This window comes from Rana temporaria, chromosome 1 (assembly GCF_905171775.1).
Source record: "Rana temporaria chromosome 1, aRanTem1.1, whole genome shotgun sequence".
Taxonomy (NCBI): Eukaryota; Metazoa; Chordata; class Amphibia; order Anura; family Ranidae; genus Rana; species Rana temporaria.
This window is the reverse complement of record NC_053489.1, coordinates 19,209,318-19,225,273: the sequence shown is the minus strand read 5'-3', so window position 1 is coordinate 19,225,273 and position 15,956 is coordinate 19,209,318.

Here is a 15,956-nt window from a genome sequence, read left to right as displayed (position 1 = left end):
ACTGGCTCTTTTCAGCGCACAAGTGGAGGTGTGGCTGGGATGTCACAATCCTCCATTAGCAGATGTGTGCACCAGGTTGTCCCTGCAATCCTGAGACGCATGGCCAACCAAATCATCAAACCCACCCAGGCAGTCCAGCGAATGAACACAATGACAGATTTTTACAAAATTGCCAGATTCCCACGCACCATCGGGGCCATTGATTGCACACATGTGGCACTACAGCCCCCCCCCATGAGACAGAGCACATGTCTCGCAATAGGAAGCATTGGCATTCAATCAATGTCCAGGTGATAGCCGATGCCCAATATCTCATATGGCATGTCCGTGCCTAAACACCCAGGATCCAGCCATGACAGCTACATATACCATCAGAGCAACATCTCCAGAGAATTTGAACAGAACGTGTATGGGGACAGCTGGCTGGTTGGTGAGTGACATGGGTGTCAGGTATGACTGTCACCCCCCATGATGCAGACATCACGAGGGGCACATGCATGACTAACATCCTCCTGTCTTTTCCCTTCCAGGTGACTCTGCATATGCACTGGGACCCCATCTCATGACTCCATTCCGGAACCCCCAAACCCCAGGAGAGGAAAGATACAATGCTGCACACATACTTACCCGTGGAGTGGTGGAACGCAGATTTGGCCTCCTGAAGTCCCGTTTCCGATGCCTGGATAAGTCTGGGGGTACCCTGTTGTATTCCCCAGACTTTGTGTGCCAGATCATCGGGGCATGTTGCATGCTGCAAAACTTTGCAGTGAGAAGGGGCCTGCAGATTGACATATGTGATAACCTGACCCCTGAACCAGACATTCCCCCCCTAACCCAGGGTACCCCGTCTTCTGAGGGAAGAGCAGCCAGGAGACACCTCGCAGAAGGCATCTTTGCACGTTAAACACACACATTAAACATGGCACAATGAGAATGCATGCATGCACACCCACTGTGGTCCCTAGCACACACACCCCACATGCACATCGAATTGGATTGGACCCAAGTAAACCAAGTGGTATTAGGGAGCAGCAACGCCACGCCACGGCTCCAATTATGTCACTGTGCATTCATACACCATTCACATGGACCTGGGATCACTTCCCCCTGGTCCTGGGGATCCCTACTCTACCAAAAGTGAGGGTGACACCCTTTTTCACCAGGAATGTCACCCCCACATTCACACATCATTCACACACATAAAACAAATCAGAATCACACTAGAAAATCATATAAAAAAAAATACCAAAAGAACATCCCAACATATCAATGGCGACATGAGCTACGCCTGGGCCGGGCACGGCCATGGCCCCTCAGGGGAGACTCATGGGGGGGAGCAGGGGAAGGAGGAGCCTCCCCGGGTGGCTGTCCACCTGCTGGCCTGCCCTCCAAGGCCACGGCGATCCTGTTGAGGCCCAGAGTGAGGGCTGCCATATTGGCCTGGACAGCCTGGGTGTTGTCCTGGACAGCCTGGGTCAGGGCAGTCACCTCAAGGGCCACGCCTGTTGTGGCGGCCTGCAGCTCACAAAAACAATTGATGAGTGCTACAGTATTTGTGCCCACGTCACTGACTGACTCCTTGATGGAGGCCAGGCTCTCCTCCATCTGGGCCAAAGTCCGGCTGACCTGACCCAGATGTTGTGTCTGACGGGCCTGGTCCCTCTGCAGATTTGCAGGCAGGAACTCGGCCAACCCCTGGTCTTCTGGGTGGCCTTCCTGCCTGCAGTTGAGTCTTGTGGCCTGGGAGCAGGGGAGCCCCCTGGGGGGGGCCTGTTAGGGGAGGAGTGGGAGGGACTACCCCTGATGGTGGCCTGACTGCCTCCAGATGAGGCTTGTGGCCTGGGAGCAGGGGAGCCCCCTGGGGGGGCAGCCCTGTTGGGGGAGGAGTCTGAGGGACTACCCCTGATGGTGGCCTGACTGCTGTCAGCCACAAGGGAATCCTGATCCCAACACTCCATAACTTCTCGGGCAATGTCCATCCGGTCATCCACAACCTCCGCCCCTCATCCTCCTCCCCCTGAACCTCCTCATGAGGGGAGTTGTGGCCACTCCCCTGCCCTGGGGACTCCGGCCTTTCTGGTGGCTCCTCAGCAGCCTGTTTTCCTGGGGGTGGTGCAGCCTGGCCTGATGGCCCAGCAACCTCCTGGCCATCTGTGGATGACACAAAACATACACAGGTTGGAGGATCCACACACTTGGCACATATTCCCTTCCCCCACCCACACATGCTACTCACCAGATGGAAATAAAAAAAAATGTACCTGTCCTCACAGGATCATCAGATTCAAAGCCAGCTATGGCTATGGAAGCACCGGGCCACCGCAAGTTCCTCCTCAGTCCACCTTACGGTGCAGGGTGGGCCTCCTCCAGTGCCCCTGGCATGGGCTGTTTGCTTGGCCAGCTTCTCACGGACCAGGCTCCTAAGATCATTGATCTTCTTGGCTATCCCACTGGGGGTCCTTGTCCCCCCCCCTCCGCATTGATCCGATCAGCAATCTCCTGTATGATCGCCCTCTTCCTGGTCGGGGTGATGTCCCGGCTGTCAGGGCCATGCAAAAATCGCCCAAATTGGGTGATCGCCCTGGCCAGTAAGTGCTTCTCACGCACTGAGAAGTAAAGCTTCCTTCTCTTAGGTGCCATCTCACCACACAGCACTCAAACAGACACTAAATACAAACAGAACAAACACAAAAACACACAGAACAAACAGACAAAAAGACACAGAACAAACACAAAAAGACACAGAACAAACACACACAAAAATCAGACAGCAAAAACCAAACACCAAAAAAAAACACAAGCAGACAGCTAATACAAATTCAGACAAAAAAAACAGAAGAAACAGACACAAAAAACACTCAGAAAATACACACAGCTACTACAACCTCCTACTACAATAAATCTTGAATCTAACAATACTACACTAACCAACAAACAGCCACAAACAACAGAACAAAAGCACCTTACTTTAGGAAGGGAAACACAGGGATGTACTTTTGCAATGGAAGTGCGTTTGTCTGGGGCTATTTAAGCACAGGGCGATTCTCACACTAAGTATGCTTGGCCTTTTTCCTATCTCACTGATTGCGCCGAGCCGAGTTCTGCACATGCCCAGTGAGGTGCAGATTCATGCGCGCATGCGCAGTACGGCCCTTCATTTGCATGGGGTCACGGCTCATTTCAATGGAGCACGCCCACTTCCTTCCCACTTGCAATAACCCCGCCTTACGCCTCGGTATTTACGTCACGCTGGCACACATTTGGGCGCAAATGCTCTGTGGATACGGCACTTACGTCACAAAATTCAGCCGCCTTAACTTAACTGACATACGTTAGGACAAACTAAATTTGCGCTGCTCTACATGAATCTGGCCCTAAGTGAACTTCTCTCCTTTTTATCTGCTTTCAGGTGTGATTTTTATATTGCCCACACCTGTTACTTGCCCCAGGTGAGTTTAAAGGAGAATCACATGCTTGAAACAATCTTATTTATCCACAATTTTGAAAGGATGCCACGAATTTTGACCAGCCGCTTTTTGGAGTTTTGTGTGACATTATGTCCAATTTGCTTTTTTTCCTCCCTTTTTTTGTTTTGTTCCAATACACACAAAGGGATAAACATGTGTATAGCAAAACATGTGTTACTGCAATACTTTTCTGTGAGAAATACTTGATTTTCTGGAAACATTTCTGGGGTGCCAACAATTTCGGCCATGACTGTATTTTCTGAAAGCAGAGACCCTGGAGAAACAATGCTTGCAGTATCATATTTTTCTGTCACGTGATATTAGTGTAATGGTTTACCAAATGTAATCTTTTGTTTTTGGTAAAAGCTACACTAAGTTCATTTTAGGGCATACAGATGTAATATATTACCCACTAATCTTGCAAAATATAAAAAAAAAGATGCGGTTGCACTGAATAAATAGATATTTAGCCAGATTCAGAAAGACTTACGACGGCGTATCAGTAGATACACCGTTGTAAGTCCGAATGCGCGCCGTCATATATTTAAGCGTATTCTGGAAACCAGATATGCCTAAATTTGGCCAAGATACTACCGACGTAAGTCTCCTATGCCGTCGTATATTATGTGCATATTTACGCTGGCCGCTAGGGGCGTGTATGTGGATTTACGCGTCGAATATGTAAATGAGCAAGATACTACTATTCACGAACGTGCGCACGCCCGTCGCAGTAAGATACGCCGTTTACGTAAGACATACGCCGGCGTAAAGATAAACCACCAAAAAGATGGCGCAGCCCATGCAAGGTATGGACGACGGAACAGCCGTCATATTTTACTTTGTTTGCGTAATTGTACGTGAATGGGGCTGGGCGTAGGTTACGTTCACATTGAAAGCATTGAGCCAACGTCGTTACATAGGGAGTATTTGTGACGTGATTCTGAGCATGCGCGCACATGCGCCGTATGAACGGCCCTCATTTACATGGGGTCGTGGAAGGGGTTTCCCCCGCAACCGCAGCCATATTTACCAATTCCCAACCTGCTTATGTACATAGACGTCGACAGGTTGGCGCAAAATAATGTACAGGTACGTCGGCTCCTTTAAGGTGCACGTGGCCAGCGGTTATGATCGCGGGCACGAGAGACAGAACAGGGATCTGTATAAACACACAAATCCCTGTTCTGTCAGGAGAGGAGAGACAGATTGTGTGTTCCTATTAGTTAGGAACAGCAATCTGTCTCCTCCTCTAGTCACTCCCATCCCCCCACAGTTAGAACACACACTGAGGGAACACATTTAACCCCTTGATCGCCCCCCTAGTGTTAACCTCTTCCCTGCCAGTAACATTTATATAGTAATCAGTGGCTATTTTATAGCTCTGATCACTGTATATGTTTCAGTGGTCACAAAAAATAGTTTGATCTGTCATTAATAATAAAAAAATAAAAATGCTAAAAATCTATCACCTATTTTGTAGACGCTATGGGCCAGATTCACAGAAAAAGTACGCCGGAGTATCTGCTGATACTCCGGCGTACTTTCAAATTTGCCGCGTCGTATCTTTATTTGTAATTCACAAACAAAGATACAACGGCATTTGGCTAAGATCCAACAGGCGTACGGCTTCGTACACCTTCGGATCTTAGGATGCAATACTCTGGCGACTGCTGGGTGGAGTTTGCGTCGTTTTCCGCGTCGGGTATACAAATTAGCTGTTTACGGCGATCCACGAAGGTACGCATGTTCGTCGCATTCTCTTACGTCGTCGCTAGTCGGCTTTTCCCGTCGTAAAGTTGCGATTGCTATTTAGGTGGTGTAATATTAGACAGCCCATGTTAAAGTATGGCCGTCGTTCCCGCGTCAAATTTTAATTTTTTTTTTTACGTAAGACGTCCGGGAATACGAAAGGACATAACGTACGCCGCCGTTCAAAAAATACGTCGGGGCGCTGTAATTTCGCGCAAAGGACGGCAGGAAATTTCCTAACGGAGCATGCGCAGAACGTTCGGCGCGCGGAACGCGCCTAATTTGAATGGTACACGCCCCATTTGAATTAGGCGGGCTTGCGCCAGACGGATTTACGTTACGCCGCCGCAAGTTTACAGGCAAGCGATTTGTGAATCAAGCACTTACGCTTAAAACTTGCGGCGGTGTAACGTAAATGACATACGTTACTTCTAAAAAAAAAAATCTTTATTTTTTTTTTCTGAATTTATCATTTCCTGTTCCTCCTCAGTAAGCTGTTCTGACTGGCTTTCCACCGCTCGGATGATGGTGGAAAGGTTACTGAGGAGGAACAGGAAGTGAGAAATTCAGACAAAGAAAAAAAAAACATTTAGGAGGGAAATCAAAGGAAAAGTTAAGTGAACCAAAAATGAACCTATTTAGAAAAAAAAAAAAAAACATTTACAACCCAGTGTCATTTATGAAAAAAAATCTGATTTGTTAAAACAATATACCGTATTTTCCGGCGTATAAGACGACTTTCTAACCCCATAAAATCTTCTTAAAAGTCGGGGGTCGTCTTATACGCCGGTAACCTAACATCTTATCTTACCAGAATCGCGGCCATACGATTTTTCAAAAGCCGCGCCTCCGACGTCTTCTGTTCCGTGATAGGCGGAAACAATCAGTTTCCCAGGAGGCACTGTGTTCAGTGTCCGCCTATCACGGAGGGCCTCTCGTCCTGTGTTCAGTGTCCGCCTATCACGGAGGGCCTCTCGTCCTGTGTTCAGTGTCCACCTATCACGGAGGGCCTCTCGTCCTGTGTTTAGTGTCCGCCTATCACGGAGGCCCTCTCGTCCTCGGACGAGAGGGCCACCGTGATAGGCGAACACTGAACACAGTGCCTCCGGGGAAGCTGAATGTTCCGCCTATCACGGAACAGAAGACGTCGGAGGCGCGGCTTTTGAAAAATCGTACAGCCGCGATTCTGGTAAAGTAAGATGTTAGGTTACACGGCCGCGATTCGCATGGGATAAGGTAAGGGCACGGTCTGGTCATGTAATGGGGCAGGTCTGGTCATGTAATGGGGCAGGTCTGGCATGTAATGGGGCACGGTCTGGTCATGTAATGGGGCAGGTCTGGCATGTAATGGGGCACAGTCTGGTCATGTAATGAGGCAGGTCTGGCATGTAATGGGGCACAGTCTGGTCATGTAATGGGGCAGGTCTGGTCATGTAATGAGGCAGGTCTGGTCATGTAATGGGGCACAGTGTGGCATTTAATGGGGCACAGTCTGGCATGTAATGGGGCACAGTCTGGCATGTAATGGGGCACAGTCTGGCATGTAGTGGCATAGTCTGGCATGTAATGGTGGCACCGTGAGGCAAGGCATGACTAGTAGGAAGGGGGTAGTCTTATACGGTGAGTATATCCCAAAACCAACATTTTGGCTGGAAAATTAGGGGGTCATCTTATATGCCGAGTCGTCTTATACGCCGGAAAATACGGTATATGTTTTGTAGCAGAAAGAATAAACATATTTGTATTTAATTTTTTCAAAATTATTGGTATTTTTTCATTTAAATAATAATAATAAAAAAAGTGTGGAGATCAAATACCACCAAAAGAATGCTTTATTTGTGTGAAAAAAATGACATAAATTGTATTTGTGTAGTGTTACATGATTACACAATTACCGGTTAAAGTAGCACAATGCCAAATAGCAAAAAATGTCCTGGTCAGGAATGGGGTAAAATCTTCCGGAGTGGTTAAAAGGTTAAAAAAGGCACAGGTCCATCCATTTCAACCTGTTACCAATAATAATTTCTGTCATCTTGTAAGCTGTCCCGCTATGTAAAAGAAGTACGGTACACGGATCCGAATGGCAAATTCATGATTTTTAATGATAAAGGAGAACTGCCCAACCCGCTGGAAATTATAAATTGGATTACAAGAACTGAAGGTAGAAATATCACCTATTGGGTACATGTGGGTCACTTTGATGGGTCCTTTTCAGAGGGTCAACAACTTACACTAGAACCAGAGCAAATATCATGGAAAGGAGACAAGGTGAGTTATAGACATGTGCACACTGAAATATTTTGTTTCGGAATTTTGTTTTCGTCTGAAAAATGTATTTATTTAGTTACTCCCGAAATTTGTTTTTATTTATTTTGTTTTTCGTTAAAAAATGCATTCGCCTGAAAATCCAAATTAATTAAGGTCAAATCTGTCATTGAAGGCTTTTGGTGTCTGTCGAATGTTCTAAGAAGATTCGACGGAGAAACGAAACTGTACGACGCCGCAATCGTACATTTCCGGTCGAATGTTCTGCCTACAAGCTATAGAAGAATTATAATGTTGTATGACACTAGTAATATTTATATTTATTAATTATTATTACTAGTCAACCAACATTAGAAATCTTCTATAGACTGGGCAGAGCATTTCACCATAAATGTCGGCTCGCTGCGATCGTATGTTTTTAGCTGCTTCATCGGATCTTCATGTCTCTATAATGTTGAATCTTTTCTCTCTATGTCGACTCTTATTCATGTCTCTCTATGTCAAATCTTTTCTCTCTATGTCGACTCTTCTTCATGTCTCTATAATGTCAAATCTTTTCTCTCTATGTCAAATCTTTTCTCTCTATGTTGACTCTTCTTCATGTCTCTATAATGTCGAATCTTTTCTCTCTATGTCAAATCTTTTCTCTCTATGTCGACTCTTCTTCATGTCTATATAATGTTGAATCTTTTCTCTCTATGTCGAAATCTTTTCTCTCTATGTCGAATCTTTTGACTCTATGTCGAATCTTTTCTCTCTATAATGTCGAAACTTTTCTCTCTATGTCGAATCTTTTCTCTCTATAATGTCGAATCTCTTCTCTCTATGTCGAATCTTTTCTCTCTATGTCGACTCTTCTTCATGTCTCTATAATGTCAAATCTTTTCTCTCTATGTCGAAATCTTTTCTCTCTATGTCAAATCTTCTCTCTATGTCGACTCTTCTTCATGTCTCTATAATGTCGAATCTTTTCTCTCTATGTCAAAATCTTTTCTCTCTATGTCGAATCTTTTCTCTCTATGTCAAATCTTTTCTCTCTATGTCGACTCTTCTTCATGTCTCTATAATGTTGAATCTTTTCTCTCTATGTCAAATCTTTTCTCTCTATGTCGACTCTTCTTCATTTCTCTATAATGTCGAATCTTTTCTCTCTATGTCAAATCTTTTCTCTCTATGTCGACTCTTCTTCATGTCTCTATAATGTCGAATCTTTTCTCTCTATAATGTCAAATCTTTTCTCTCTATGTCGAATCTTTTCTCTCTATGTCGACTCTTCTTCATGTCTCTATAATGTCGAATCTTTTCTCTCTATGTCGAATCTTTTCTCTCTATGTCGACTCTTCTTCATGTCTCTATAATGTCGAATCTTTTCTCTCTATGTCGAATCTTTTCTCTCTATGTCAAATCTTTTCTCTCTATAATGTCGAATCTTTTCTCTCTATGTCGAATCTTTTCTCTCTATGTCGACTCTTCTTCATGTCTCTATAATGTCAAATCTTTTCTCTCTATGTCGAATCTTTTCTCTTTATGTAGAATAATATTGGACTAATAGAGTTAAGGTTAGGCACATTCGACCGCAACGAAAACGAAAATAAAGCATTTGTTTATGTCGGATCTTACGGTTTTCGTTTTCTGCGTTTTCGTTATCGTTTGTTAAAATGATAACGAAAATACCTGAAATTCGGACGAAAATGCATTCGGACGAAAACGAATGCACATGTCTAGTGAGTTACACTGGGGAAGCTGATCCAAAACTTATAAAAGAAACATACTAGTTTTGAACCTAAATCCCATCTCCAGACAAAACCTAACCCCCTCCCCCCCATCCTGTTCATAGACCGCTAACATCTGTCTTGACTCATTTCATGGTGATTAGATGAAGGTGTCAGGTCTAGCTGTGTGGATATAAATGCCGGGATATGTTCCCATCAGGCCAGGTTCACACTGCTGCCGCATGCGGCTCACAGCAAGGGTCTGGTGCGTGCTGGTTCACCGGTTCAGGTGTGATTTCAGCCTGAATTTTGGGCTTAAATCGTACCTAAAATGCACCAAAAGAGGCACACATTTTTACGGCATGCCGCACCAGACCCGCTGCCGAGATATGTGAGCCGGTCACATTCTCTTGCTATGCGAATTGAATGCAGAGAAAAACGCGCATTCTATTTGCATAGGTGTGAACCCAACCTTACTCATTAAACTGAAGTGGATGAACTAGAAAAGATCTTCTACATTACAGAACAAGTCCAGCTGAACATGACTGACTACTACCAGCTACCCTCCCTCCTCATCACACAGACCGGGACATAGACACTCATAGAAGGACCCCGACTCCTGTGCACTAGACATGTGCAGGATGAAAAAAATTGTTTCGTTTCGATTCATTGTTTAATTAAATTAGTTTAGTTAAGTTTGTTGCATTCATTACATTCGTTTTCGGGATTCATTTCGTATTCAAAAAAATTCTACCGCATTCGAAAAAACTCTACCGCATTCGAAATAATTCTAACGCATTCGAAAACAAATCTACCAAATTCGAAAAAAAAATATCAAATTCAAAATAATGCTACCACATTTAGGTGTCCGTTTATGAATCAGTGGAATCTATTCACTGCTTCGTTCTCCGGCATTCACGGAGGAGATTTTTCTCCTCTGTGTGCCAGTTTATGAAGCGGAGAAGATCGCTTCAGCCTTGGAGGGGTGAAGTGATCTACCAACGCTTCAAACAGTAGAGAACGGCCCCCGATACTGGGATCTCGTGAGACTTTACGAGATTACAGTACCAGAAATTCACAGAAACACAGAGATGTCAGTTTATTGAGCGGTGATAAATTATCACCACTCATTACACTGACAGACCACGTGGGTAATGTAACTAAAATAACGAGTCCCCCTGCATAACCACTTAAGGACCGCCTCCTGCATATATACGTCAGCAGAATGGCACGGCTGGGCACATCAACGTATATATACGTCCTGTACTTGTACCCAGCCGTAGGTCGCGGGCGCGCTCCCGCGGCGCTCTCCCGCGACCCGGTCCGAAGCTCCGGGACTGGGACCGCGGGTCCCGCGGACCCGATCGCCGCTCGAGTGCGGCGATCGGTCCCCGGAGCTGAAGAACGGGGAGAGCCGTGTGTAAACACGGCTTCCCCGTGCTTCACTGTGTCGGCGTATCGATCGTGTCATCCCCTTTATAGGGGAGACACGATCGATGACGTCACACCTACAGCCACACCCCCCCTACAGTTGTAAACACACACAAAGTGAATCCTAACTCCTACAGCGCCCCCTGTGGTTAACTCCCAAACTGCAACTGTCATTTTCACAATAAAAAATGCAATTTAAATGCATTTTTTGCTTTGAAAATGACAATGGTCCCAAAAATGTGTCAAAATTGTCCGAAGTGTCCGCCATAATGTCGCAGTCACGAAAAAAATCGCTGATCGCCGCCATTAGTAGTAAAAAAAAAAAAAAAAAAAATGCAATAAAACTATCCCCTATTTTGTAAACGCTATAAATTTTGCGCAAACCAACCGATAAACGATTATTGCGATTTTTTTTACCAAAAATAGGTAGAAGAATACGTATCGGCCTAAACTGAGGAAAAAAAAATGTTATATATGTTTTTGGGGGATATTTATTATAGCAAAAAGTAAAAAATATTGTTTTTTTTTTCAAAATTGTCGCTCTATTTTTGTTTATAGCACAAAAAATAAAAACCGCAGAGGTGATCAAATACCACCAAAAGAAAGCTCTATTTGTTGGGAAAAAAGGACGCCTATTTTTTTTGGGAGCCACGTCGCACGACCGCGCAATCGTCTGTTAAAGCTACGCAGTCCCGAACTGTAAAAACACCTTGGGTCTTTAGGCCTCATATTGGTCCGGGGCTTAAGTGGATAATATATATATATATATACATTTACACATTATATATATGTATGTATATATATATATATTTTTTTTTTTTTCACAATCCAATGTTTATTCAAGCAAAAGTAGGATCGTACAGAAATAAAATTAAGTATAACATTGTACATGAATGTAGTACAAAAAGTATAACAGCATGTAATAATAAAGTTAGATAGCAATATTAATACATATTATTTGGAGAATAAAAGCATTTTTTTTAAAAAGAGTTAAAGAAAGGAGAGTTGGGGAGGGGAGGGGGTTGTTGGGAATTGGGGAAAGGAAAGAGGGGGGGTGGGGTGGGTAGGGTGTGGAAGGGGGCAGGGAAGGGTTACTTTGAGCAGCTATAACAGATAGTTAGCAGTAGTCTTACCAGGGGAAGAGACTTAATGGTGAGAAAGCGACTCAAACTCTTTTGAGCAGGTGAAAGATACCCAGGGGGACCAGCTATCCATGAAGGTGGAACTTCGTTCATTTTTCATTGCAACCAGTTCTTCCATTTTGTGTATGTAAGTAACTTTTTCCAACCAATCTCTGACGCCTGGGACTCTGTTTGTTTTCCAGTATAGAGGAATCAGTGATTTCGCTGCGGTGATTAAATGCCTTGTCAAGGACTTTTTATATCTTTGTATGGGAAATGAGTTTATGTTGAGCAGGCAAGCAGCGGCATCTAGGACGATAGTGGTTTCTGTTATATGCCTGATCCAAGCTGAGATTTCTTCCCAGAAGCCTTTGATCAGGGGGCAGTCCCACCAGATATGCACAAATGTGCCTATGTCTGAGTTGCATCGCCAGCAGGCGTCAGAGATCTTTGTGGACCATCTGTGAGCCTTCACAGGTGTAATATACCATTGAGTTAGTACCTTGTACGCAGTCTCTTGGTGTTTAGTGCTTAATGAGCACTTATGTGCAAATATGCAAGCCTTTTCCCATTGGTGGTCACTAAATTGTCTGTTTAGGTCTCTTTCCCATCTTTCTTTATGTGTCTGAGTTCCTTTAGAGTCATGTGTGGTCAGCCATTTGTATGCCATAGAGGTGGATTTGAGCACCTGGGCCCTCTTATAACAAATGGCTTCCATTGGTGTCATAATTTGAAAAAAGGAGGTCTTGTGTTTACTATTTATTAAGAAGTCCTTAAGTTGCATATAGAACCAAGGGTTTGGAGCTGAGTCGCCGTAATCATTCTGAAAGGAGGAGAGGGATTTAACTGTATTTCCTGAGATACAATGGGTGATTAGGAGTTTTTTGGAAGGGTTAGGGAGAGGTAGACATTTTTGGTTCTGCCCCGGGAGAAAGTCAGGATTCTCCCCAATTGGTGTCAGGGGGCCCGGGATGGTGGCTAGGTCGAACTCTGCAGCAATCTTGTGCCAGGTGGTTAACGTAGTGGCTATGAGGGGGTTGGTGGCGTTTTTGTAGGACTTGGAGTGAAGGGTCCATGGGTAATAAAGTAGTGATTGTGAGGATTGGTCTAGTTCCAGTTGTACCCAATCTTTATTGTGGCCGTTGCAGTGCCAATCCATTACCCTAGTAAGGTGGGAGGCAAGATGGTATTTCTTGTAATCTGGTAGGCCTAAACCTCCTCTATTTTTGGGGAGTTTGAGGGTGTTCATTGAAATCCTAGATTTTTTGTTTGACCATAGGAATCCCCTTTGAGCTGATAGGAGTGTAGAGAAGAAGGAGTTTGGGATGTGGATTGGGAGGGCATTGAAGAGGTAGAGTAGTCTCGGTAGTACCACCATTTTAAGTATGGCAGCCCTCCCGAACCAAGAGAAAAACTTGGAGTTCCATCTCTTCAGATCTCCCAGAATTGAACCCAGCAGAGGTAAAAAGTTAGTTTTATATAGGTAGTTTAAGTCAGGGGTGAGTTAAATTCCTAGGTATTTCAGGGAATCTGTTTCCCATCTATATTTGAAATTTTCCTTAAGTAGTTTGAGTTTGTCTGGGGGGAGGGTAAGGTTGAGCGCTTCAGATTTGGTTGGGTTGATTTTGAAGTTTGATATAAAGCCGAATGTTTTAAAAGTTTTAGATAGGTTGGGCATGGAAATGTGTGGGTGGGTGATGAAAAATAAAAGGTCATCAGCGTAAGCTGCTATTTTAAATTCTCTTTCTTTGACCATAAAACCTCTGATGTCAGGGGATGAATTTATTGTTCTAATTAGGGGTTCCAGCGATAGGATAAAAAGTATGGGGGATAAGGGGCATCCTTGTCGTGTGCCGTTGCGGATATTAATTGGATCCGAAAGAGTGGTGTTAACTTTGATTCTTGCCGTCGGGTTTTGGTAAAGAGCTTTAATCCAATTTGAGATATTTCCTGAGATGCCAATATGGGAACATACCGCAAATAGGTAGTCCCATGATATCCTGTCGAAGGCCTTCTCCGCGTCCGTGGACAGGAGAAGGCCCTCGAGTTTGGATGTATTTGCGTAGTGGATTAAGTTCAGGGATTTGGTTATGTTATCCCTGGCCTCTCTACCGGGCATAAAGCCTACCTGTTCAGGTCCTATGATGTGTGATAACATGGGTTTAATCCTATTTGCTATAACTTTTGCTAAAATTTTTACGTCCAGATTTAGTAGTGAAATTGGCCTGTAATTTGCAGTTTCTGTATGGTCTTTGTCTGGCTTCGGGACTACGGCTATGTGAGCTGAGAGTAAGGAGTTGGAATTATGTGGTCCCTGTGCTAAATGATTGAGGGCTTTGAGCAGTGGTCCAGTAAGGATAAGGGAGAATGTCTTATAATATTGGGAGGTGTAACCGTCGGGGCCTGGGCTTTTCCCTGATTTCAATTCTTTAATTACTAATTGGAGTTCAGTGGTGTTAATGGGTTCGTTTAAGGTGGAGATGTCTTTAGATGATAGTGATGGGAGTTTGCTATCTGCTAGAAATTTGAGAATCATGTTTTCTCTGGAGGTTTGTATGTGATGCGGTTTGTGTTGCGGGGGGAGGTCATATAGGCTTGAGTAAAAGTCATGGAAGATTGAGGCGATTTTATCTGATGCGTGTTCTAGGTTGCCTGAGTTATTCCGAATGGAGTAGATTTGGTTAGCCAAAGTGGCATCTTTGAGGGCTCTGGCTAGTTGTTTCCCCCCCTTGTCTCCTTTTTCATAGAAGATGTTTTTCTTAAAAAATAGGGCTTTTTGGGTCTGGAAGGTCAATAGTTGTGTAAGGGATTTTCTGTGCCTAGTCAGGTCATCTAGTACTTTGTCAGAGAGTGATTTCTTATGTAGTGTTTCCATTGTAGCTATGGTGTTTGAGAGTCGTGTGATTTCTTCTGCTCTTTCCCTTTTCCGTCTAGCGCCCCATTTAATCAGTTCACCCTCTTATCACACTCTTGTGTGCTTCCCAGTTCGTGAGAGGGTTAGTGTCCGAATCTTTGTTTAGTCTAAAGTACGTTTCAATGGACTCTCTGACATCGTCATGTATAATTGGGTCGGTCAGCAGGGATGCATTTAGTCTCCAATTAAATGGGGATCTCTGTTTAGGGTTAAGGGATAATGTTACGGCAACTGGGGCATGGTCTGAGAGTGAGATGATGCCTATGTCTGCTTTCGACAGTGCAGGTAGGTTTCTTTGGGATATAAAGATCAAGTCTAGCCTGGCATATTTCTTGTGTGTAGAAGAAAAGAAGGAGAAATCCTTATCGGTAGGATGCAGAAGTCTCCAAGTGTCCACCAATTTTAGTGATTGTAACAGGGTTTTGATCCTCTTTAGGATCCTGTAAGAGATATGGGAATGTCCGTTGGATGTATCAAGAGTGGGGGAAAGAGGGACGTTGAAGTCGCCCCCTAAAATGATACAACCCTCTGCGAACCATTTCAGTTCAGAGACAATTTTGGAGCAGAACGTGATGTGTGCGGAGTTTGGGAAGTATACATTTGCAAGGGTAACTGGTGTTCCTCCCCAGGAGCCCTTAAGAAAAAGAAACCTTCCCTCAGGATCAGCTAGTTGGCTAGAAAGTTTAAATGGGGCATGTTTGCTTAGTAGGATAGAAACTCCTTTAGTTTTTGCCAATGTATTCGTGGCATGATATGCCTTAGTGAAGAAGTTATTAGTAAGTTTAGGGGTGTTCGGGCCTTTAAAGTGAGTTTCCTGAAGGAATGTAACTTGGGGGTTCACTTTTTTAAGTTCCCTCAGAAGTTTTGTTCTTTTCTCCGGGATGTTGAGACCGTTTACGTTGTGAGAAATAACCGAGGGCGATTTGCCTAAGTGAGAGTATGACATCTTGAGGGAAGAGGTAGTTGGGGGTGGGGATGTTGGGGATGTTGAATAGTAAGGTTAACTAAGAAGGGTAGGTAGGGGGTGTAGGGAGGGGAGGGGGAGGGGAAAGGATAGGTGGTGTAGATATAGGAAAGGATATAAAAGGCGTATGTAGTGGCGTTCAACAAGCGGATGAAGCGCACTAAGAGCGAGACTATACTCTGGTTATCGCTTATATAAGCGCAGAGATATCAGGTGTTATTAGATAAACACCTTAGTGTCTCTCTGGGGGTAAGTGGGAGGAGCTGATATGGATGAGTGGTGATCGTTTAAAGGTTATGAGTGTATCAGTGTGGAACAATCCGTTCCAGGGAG